This window comes from Pseudopodoces humilis, chromosome 26, assembly GCF_049639895.1.
Source record: "Pseudopodoces humilis isolate 2021_Gansu_Grassland_sample_001 chromosome 26, ASM4963989v1, whole genome shotgun sequence".
NCBI classification, from domain to species: Eukaryota; Metazoa; Chordata; class Aves; order Passeriformes; family Paridae; genus Pseudopodoces; species Pseudopodoces humilis.
Window position 1 is genome coordinate 4,954,718 of NC_142225.1, and position 7,297 is coordinate 4,962,014.

Sequence of the window (7,297 nt, forward strand, 5' to 3'; positions counted from 1 at the left end):
AAAATTCCCAAATTTTCCTTTTGAGGGAAAATCCGCATTTTTCCCTCTTTCCCATGCCCTTTGGCTGCTCCCTCCCAGCTGCATCCCTGAGGAAAACAGGGCTGGATCTCAAAATACCGGGATGAGATCCGAAGGAACCTAAGGAGGCATTGTCGGGAATTTCTGGCCACCTGAACTCATCCCTGTTTTTTCCGTGGATAATCCTGCTCCTCTGATCTCATTAAGTGGGAATGGTGATCCCGATAAGCCGAGGGATAAATCCTCCTCTTTTTTAATCCGTAATAACCCAGCCCGGTTTCTTTCAGCTCGGGATTAAAGGAAAAAGGAAAAGGGAGGGGGCAGGGGATTATGGAACATTTAAACTTCCAGCAAGTTCATTCCGAGCCGGAATCCCTGGAATTACACAATAATTATCCTGGATAGCCTGGAAAAGAATGAAGGGGCTTGAGGAAGAGGGGGAAAAATGGAAAAGCTGGAGCAGAAGTCATCCAGCAACACAGAAAATGAGGGAAATGAGGTTGGAAAGGAATTCCCTCCGGGGCAGGAAGGAATCCAGACCTCCCTGACAAGATCTGACAAAATTGTAAGGGAATCCAAGCCCTGGATGGATCCTGGCAGGTTTTAGGAATGCTTTGGGAAGGGCAAACGAAACCCGAGGAATAAATGGAAGTGCCAGAGGCTTTTCCCTTGGTTTTTTAGGAGTCTCTTCGCAGGTTTTGCTGTTTAAATTCAAATAAAATCTGCGGGTTTTTTTCTGAAAATGTGATTTTTCGCTACGGGTTTGAATCCTCTCAATTCAGCTGCATTTATTCCACCTCAAATGTGTGGAAAACAGGGAATTCCACAGCTGCCAGAAAACAAAGAAATGAAGGAATCATGCCTGAAAGTTCCAGGTTTTTCTCCCTGTAAATGAATTTCTGATGGGATTTGGGAGGTTGGTGCTGCCCAGACGAGTAAATTACGACTCCACAGAAAATCCACTCCCGCATGGAAAACAAATCCAGAAATTCCTGCTGAGCGCTCCCAGATAAAATCAGAGCCTCGGGAACGTCCTGGGAATGTGGCTGTTCCATTTTCCCAGATTTCTCAAACAAATCCCAGACTTTTCCCTTGGAAGCTCCTCCTTCCCTAAGCAAGGGTGGGATGGAGCCAAAAAATTCCAAAGCTCCAGACAGAACCAACAAATTCCAAAGCTTCGAGTTCCCTTTCCAAGCTCCACCCACCCAGGTGAGCTCCACTGGTCTTTATCCAGGGAATATTTCCTTGGAACACTCCAGAACCGCCCCATTCCTTCTAATTTCCCCATTTCTGGATAAAACTCATCTTTATCCAGGGAATATTTCCTTGGAGAATCCCAGAACTTCTCCATTCCTGCTAACTTCTGTATTTCTGGATAAAACCGGTCTTTATCCAGGGAATATTTCCTTGGAGCATCCCATAACCACCACATTCCTGACAATTTCTGTATTCCTGGATAAAACTGGACTTTATCCAGGGAATATTTCCTTGGAGAACCCCAGAACTTCCCAATTTTTCTCAGCGGGGCTGAGCAGGTGGCAGGGACGGAGGGAGGATCCGAACCAGGGCCATGATCCCTATGGATAATTCTTTTTCCCAAGGTCACACCACCTGGGATGGAGCACTGGGATTAAGAAGTGAAACTTCCTTAAATCCATTTATCCCCCCTTTTCCTCCTGCCTGTATCCATCCCTTTCCTCAGAATCTTGGGAATCACCAGGAGCTTCCTGGGATGGCATTCCCAACTTATTCCCATTCCCAGGGAGATCCAGACTCACTTTGTGGCTGATCCCAACCCCTTCCCTGCTCATCCCTGAGATCTGAGGGTACAACCCCTCTACACCCAGGAGTATCCCATGAGTATCCTACTCGGAGTATCCCAACCACCTGCCAGGAGCAAAAACAGGGGGGGAAAAAATTCCTCATTTTTCCTGTTATTATTCAATATTTTCACCCATTTTTGGGACCCTCCGTGGTGGAGTTTTTCCAGCTGATTTTTGGGGATTTTATCCCCCAGAAAAACCCCGGAGAGAATGAGAAGAAAACAAATCCTTCTCAATTAATTGGGAAAACTTGGGATGTTCCCTGTTTAATCGTCAGATGGGAGAGGGGATGATTGGATTGGGTTTGAGTCAAATCCCTCGGGATGAGGATGAGGATGAGGATAGAGCTTTGTTAAACCCAGAATTAACACAAAGCCAGGCCCAGGTAACAACTCCTGTAAACAAAGTCGCTTTTCCAACCGAACAACTTCTCCCTGTCAGCTGAGCGCTTTTCCATGCATTATTTATGTTGGATTCGCATTACAACCACACCGGGAAAAAAAATAAAAATAAAAATAAAATAAAAACTGGGAAAAGCAGAGAAGGCCCAGCCCGGAACTGGGAAATGGCAAAATTTAAAATAGAAATCAGGCAGAAAATGCTAAATTTGGGGTTTCTTTCAGGAGAGAAAGCAAAGTTTTCTTGGAACAAAGCAGCTCCTCGGTGGCTGCCAAAGAGGGGGAGGTTTTCCAGGAGCACGGGCGGAAAGAAAGGAGTCAGCATCCCTGGAAAAGTCACAGGATTCCTGCTTTTGTCCTCGGCAGCTGCCAGGAGCACCCCGGAAACACCACAGCGCCACAGGATCCATCTTAAAGCAGCCGGGCCTCTGCTGGGCACGTCAGAATTCCAGCTTTTCCCGCAATTCCCGAATCCCCCGGGCCCTCGGCTCTGCCCCTCTGCCAGGACCCAGCCGGGAACACCCCGGGGTGACTTTGGGGAATGCTCCAGAGCCATCCCAAGGACCTGACCTTGAGGAAGGAACCCACAGGCAGCATTCCAAAGGGAAAATCAAAACCCATCCAAGCAAGATGCGCCGGCCATTCCCACTTTTGGCAGGGGTGGGATTTTCTGGCCAAAACCACCGTTTTCCCACACAAAACTCCTCTCGGTGCCATTCCCAGAGGCCTCCCCGGGATGGAATGCGAGTCTTCCCGGCTCCCTGTCCTCCAAGGAGCATCTGAGGCCATGGAAAAGGGAGGACCCCGCTCCATCCCGGCTCCATCCCGGCTCCATCCCGGCTCCATCCCAACAATCCCTCTCTCCCAGGCCCCAGCGCTCCCACGGCCTCCTCTCCCTCCCCAGCCTCATCCCCCAGCTTTTCGCGGCCATGGGAGCAGCGGGAGCATCCGTGGAGCCGGGATCCCAATGATTCAGCACTTTCCCCCCTGTTCCCGGAGGGAGATCGATCCCGGGGAGCGGCTGCGGGAGGATGCGGATCCCGCACCCGCCACTCACCGCTCTCCGCCGGGGCCCGGCGCTTCCCGGCGCCGCATCCCAAGCCAGGTGCGTTTTCCCGATGGATTTTTTTTCCGGCCCAGGATGTTCTTCCGGAGGGAAGGCGACAGGGAAGGAGCGAGGAGCGTTCCCCGCAGAGCGATCGCAGCTCCCCGCCAGCTTTCGGCGCCCCAAAGTTGCGCTGTCACCCCAAGGTCCCCACCCGGGCTGCTCTCCCCGTGCCCCCGCACAGCCGCCGCGGGATTTTGTCACACGCAGGGACACGAAGCCGTGACGTAAGAGCCAAAATCCCATCACATGCCCCAGCTCCCCCCTCCCGGAGTGCTGACAGCAAAACCCGGGAGATTTTGGGGGTCACCGAGTAGGTTTAGGACCCCAAATCCGCGCTGAGGATGCGCGGACCCCCCCGCTTCCCCCCGTGCGCGGCCCCGAGAGCTTCCCGCATCCCGGTGCGTCCCGATCCCGGGTTGTCCTTACCCGCTGGAGCTGAGCTGGCCGCAGCCGGGGCTCGGTGCGGGCTCGGGGCGGGCTCGGTGCGCCGCACTGCGCGCTCCCGGGCGCGGCCGCGCCGCACTGCGCGCTCCCGAGCGGGCGGAGAGAGAGCGCGCCCCGGCAGAGGCAGCAGCAGGAGGAGGAGGAGGCAGGGGAGGGAGGGAGGAAGGCACGGGCTGGAGGGGAGGGGGCTGAGCAGGGGGAGGAGTTCATTAGCGGCGCCCTTAATGAGCAGCGAGGGGCTGGGCCAGGGAAGGACGCGCTGGGGTCGCCCCGAGGGGCCCGGGGGGCTCCGGGGTCCCCCAAGAGCGGGGAGCGGCCCCCGGTGCTGCTGGAGAGGAGCGCGAAGGGCACAGAGCGGCTCGGGCTGCGACATCACTGTGGCACTGCTGGCAATGATGGCACTGCTGGCAATGATGGCACTGATGGCACTGCTGGCACTGCTGGCACTGCTGACACTGCTGGCAATGATGGCACTGGTGGCACTGATGGCACTGGTGGCAATGATGGCACTGGTGGCACTGATGGCACTGCTGGCAATGATGGCACTGATGGCACTGCTGGCAATGATGGCACTGATGGCAATGATGGCACTGATGGCACTGCTGGCAATGATGGCACTGATGGCACTGCTGGCACTGATGGCTCTGATGGCACTGGTGGCACTGATGGCACTGCTGGCACTGCTGGCATTGCTGGCAATGATGGCTATGATGGCTATGATGGCACTGGTGGCACTGTTAGCACAGGTGGCACTGTGGCACTGATAGCACTGATGACATTGGTGACACTGATGGCACAGGTGGCACCGGTGACACTACTGGCACTGTGGCACTGATGGCACTGAGAGCACCAGTGATATTGGTGACATTGATGGCACCAGTGACACCGGTGACACTGCTGGCACTGTGGCTCTGCTGGGACAGGGACACTGTGGCACTGTGGTGCTGTGGTACTGGTGGCACTGTGTCACCGGTGACATTGGTGACACTGGTGACACTGCTGGCACTATGGTACTGATAGCACTGGTGACATCGGTGACATTGGTAACACTGCTGGCACTGTGGCACTGATGGCACAGGGACACTGTTGGCACTGTGGCACTGATAGCATTGGTGACATTGGTGACATTGGTGACATTGGTGGCACTGGTGACATTGGTGACATTGGTGACATTGGTGACATTGGTGACATTGGTGGCATTGGTGACATTGGTGACACTGGTGACATTGGTGGCATTGGTGACATTGGTGACATTGGTGACATTGGTGGCACTGGTGACATTGGTGGCACTGGTGACATTGGTGACATTGGTGGCACTGGTGACATTGGTGACATTGGTGGCATTGGTGGCATTGGTGACATTGGTGGCACTGTGGCCCTGTGACCCGTCCCCCCGGGTGACCCCTCAGTGCTGCCGCGTCCCTGGACCGCTGGCGGCCAGAGCCGTCGCTTTCATTCCCATTCCCCGCGAGCTTTGCGGCCTCCCCTTCCCAGGGCTTGGATGAAATTCCCGATTTCCCGCTGGGATTGCTGCAGGGGATGTCGGGAACCCCAGCGAGATCCCGGCTCTCATCTCGCCGCCGGATTGGAGAGAAAACCAGGAAAGATTGGATTTTATAGATTTGTGTATAAATTCAATATCCTGACTGTGCCCGTGGAAATCAGGGAATGATTCATGGAATCAGGGAATAGGTTGGGTGGGAAGGATCCTTAAATTAATCCAATTCCACCTCCCACCATTCCAGGTTTTTCCAGCCTGGCCTGGGAGCAGCCACGGATTCCGTGGGAATTCCATCCCAGCCCCTCCCCACACTAAAGGTGGATTTGTTCTAGGTGGATTATTACAAAGGGAAGGATTTATTCCCGATATCCAACTGAAATTTCCCCTTTTTCAGCCTGAGCACATTTCACCTTTTCCTGTCCCTCCGTCCCTTGTCCAAAGTCCTTTTCCATCTTTCCTGGTGTTCCCTCAGCTCCTGGAAGGCCACGACTGGATCATCCCAAAGTTTCCCTTATCCAGATTGAACAATCCCAATTTCCCGATCCAAATTTCCCTATCCCAATTTCCCAGCCTTTCCTCACTCCAGAGCTTCTCCATCCCTCTCCTGATCCTGGAGCTTCCTCTGGATTTGCTGCAGGTCCCTCCTGAGCTGGAATTCCTGGGAATTCCATGGCTGGAGCTCACCTGATGGGGCAGAGGGGAAACCTCCCCCCTTCCTGCTCCATTCCCTGTTTATCCCAAAAATCCATTTCCAGGTGTCACCATCCCATGGAAACGAGGGAAGAATTCCCGTGGCAGAAATTCCAGAGGGATCCCCGCCTTTCCTGGATCGTCAGAGGGGAAAAAACTTCCTTGGGGGGATACGAGGACACAGCTGGAAACCCGAGGCTTGGAAACCCCAATTTCCCTATGGAATAACAGATCCAGGGAGCAGCTGCTGGGAAAGGAGGGAGATAAATCAAATCAGGAATATTCTGGGATGGAGCAGAATTCCAGACCCCCATCCCCAGCTGCCGGAAGCTGGGGAAAAGCAGGAAAAAGCCACAAGGAAAACCGGGGAAAAAACCGAAGCATCCTCAAGGAACAGCAACAAAGGACAAAAAAAATCCCGGAGTTCAATTCAGGGACGTTTTTCCATGGATGTCACCAAAGTCAAGGATCTTCTCCCTGACGCCGCAGCTTTGGGAACATCAGATTTCACCGGGCTTTGCCTTTTCTGCCCGGATCCTGCGGGATTTCAGGTGGGAGAAGGGAATTTCACTCCGGAGCTGCCTCTCCAGCAGTGCTGACTGCTCCTCCAAGATGCTGATCCCGGGGAATTCCGGAGGGATCCAAGGGCACGCTGCACTTCTGGAGATGCTCAGCACCTTGAAAAGTTTTTTCCCCTTTTTTTCCTTTTTTTTCCCCCTTTTTTCCCCTTTTTTCCCCCTTTTTTCCCCCTTTTCCCCCCTTTTTCCCCATTTTCTGCAAGGGTTTTTCCCTTCTCTCCCATTCATGACCACAAATGGTTGGGAAGAAACAGAAATCTCCCCTTTTTTGGGAAGTTTCCATGGAAAATCCCCCCTGGAAGAGGCCACAGCCTTCCCACCCCTCAGGAAATCTCATTTGCACCACACAGGGCTGAGCTGCTCCCTAAGAATTCCCTAATTTCTTCCATGTGGATACCTCTGGAAGAGGTTCTGGAAGAGGGGGAGAACAGGAGGAAAAGCTTGGAATTTGCTCATGGAGGAAAGAAAACTGGGATGTGTCTCCTGGTCCTATGGGATCAACCAAATCCGGTGTAGAAATGATCAAAATTAAAATAAAATAAAATAAAATAAAATAAAATAAAATAAAATAAAATAAAATAAAATAAAATAAAATAAAATAAAATAAAATTAAATTAAATAAAATAAAAAAATGAAATGAAATGAAATGAAATGAAATGAAATGAAATGAAATGAAATAAAATAAAATAAAATAAAATAAAATAAAATAAAATAAAATGAAATGAAATGAAAAGAAA

At 52.2% G+C, this 7,297-nt stretch overlaps 1 protein-coding gene across 16 annotated transcripts in view; it reads right to left on the reverse strand.

Moving 5' to 3' along the window:
* Positions 1-3,896, reverse strand: part of NFASC (neurofascin) — a 68,614-nt gene extending 64,718 nt beyond the window's left edge. For 14 of the 16 annotated variants that reach the window (XR_015774538.1, XM_088066992.1, XM_088066999.1 and 11 more), the window contains exon 1: positions 3,774-3,896. The gene's annotated coding sequence lies outside the window, so the exon portion shown is untranslated. Of the gene's footprint in view, positions 1-3,296; positions 3,457-3,773 lie in introns of those variants that run through there. The other 2 variants (XM_088067000.1, XM_088066987.1) reach the window with 1 other exon arrangement.
* Between the last annotated feature and the right edge of the window lie 3,401 nt (positions 3,897-7,297).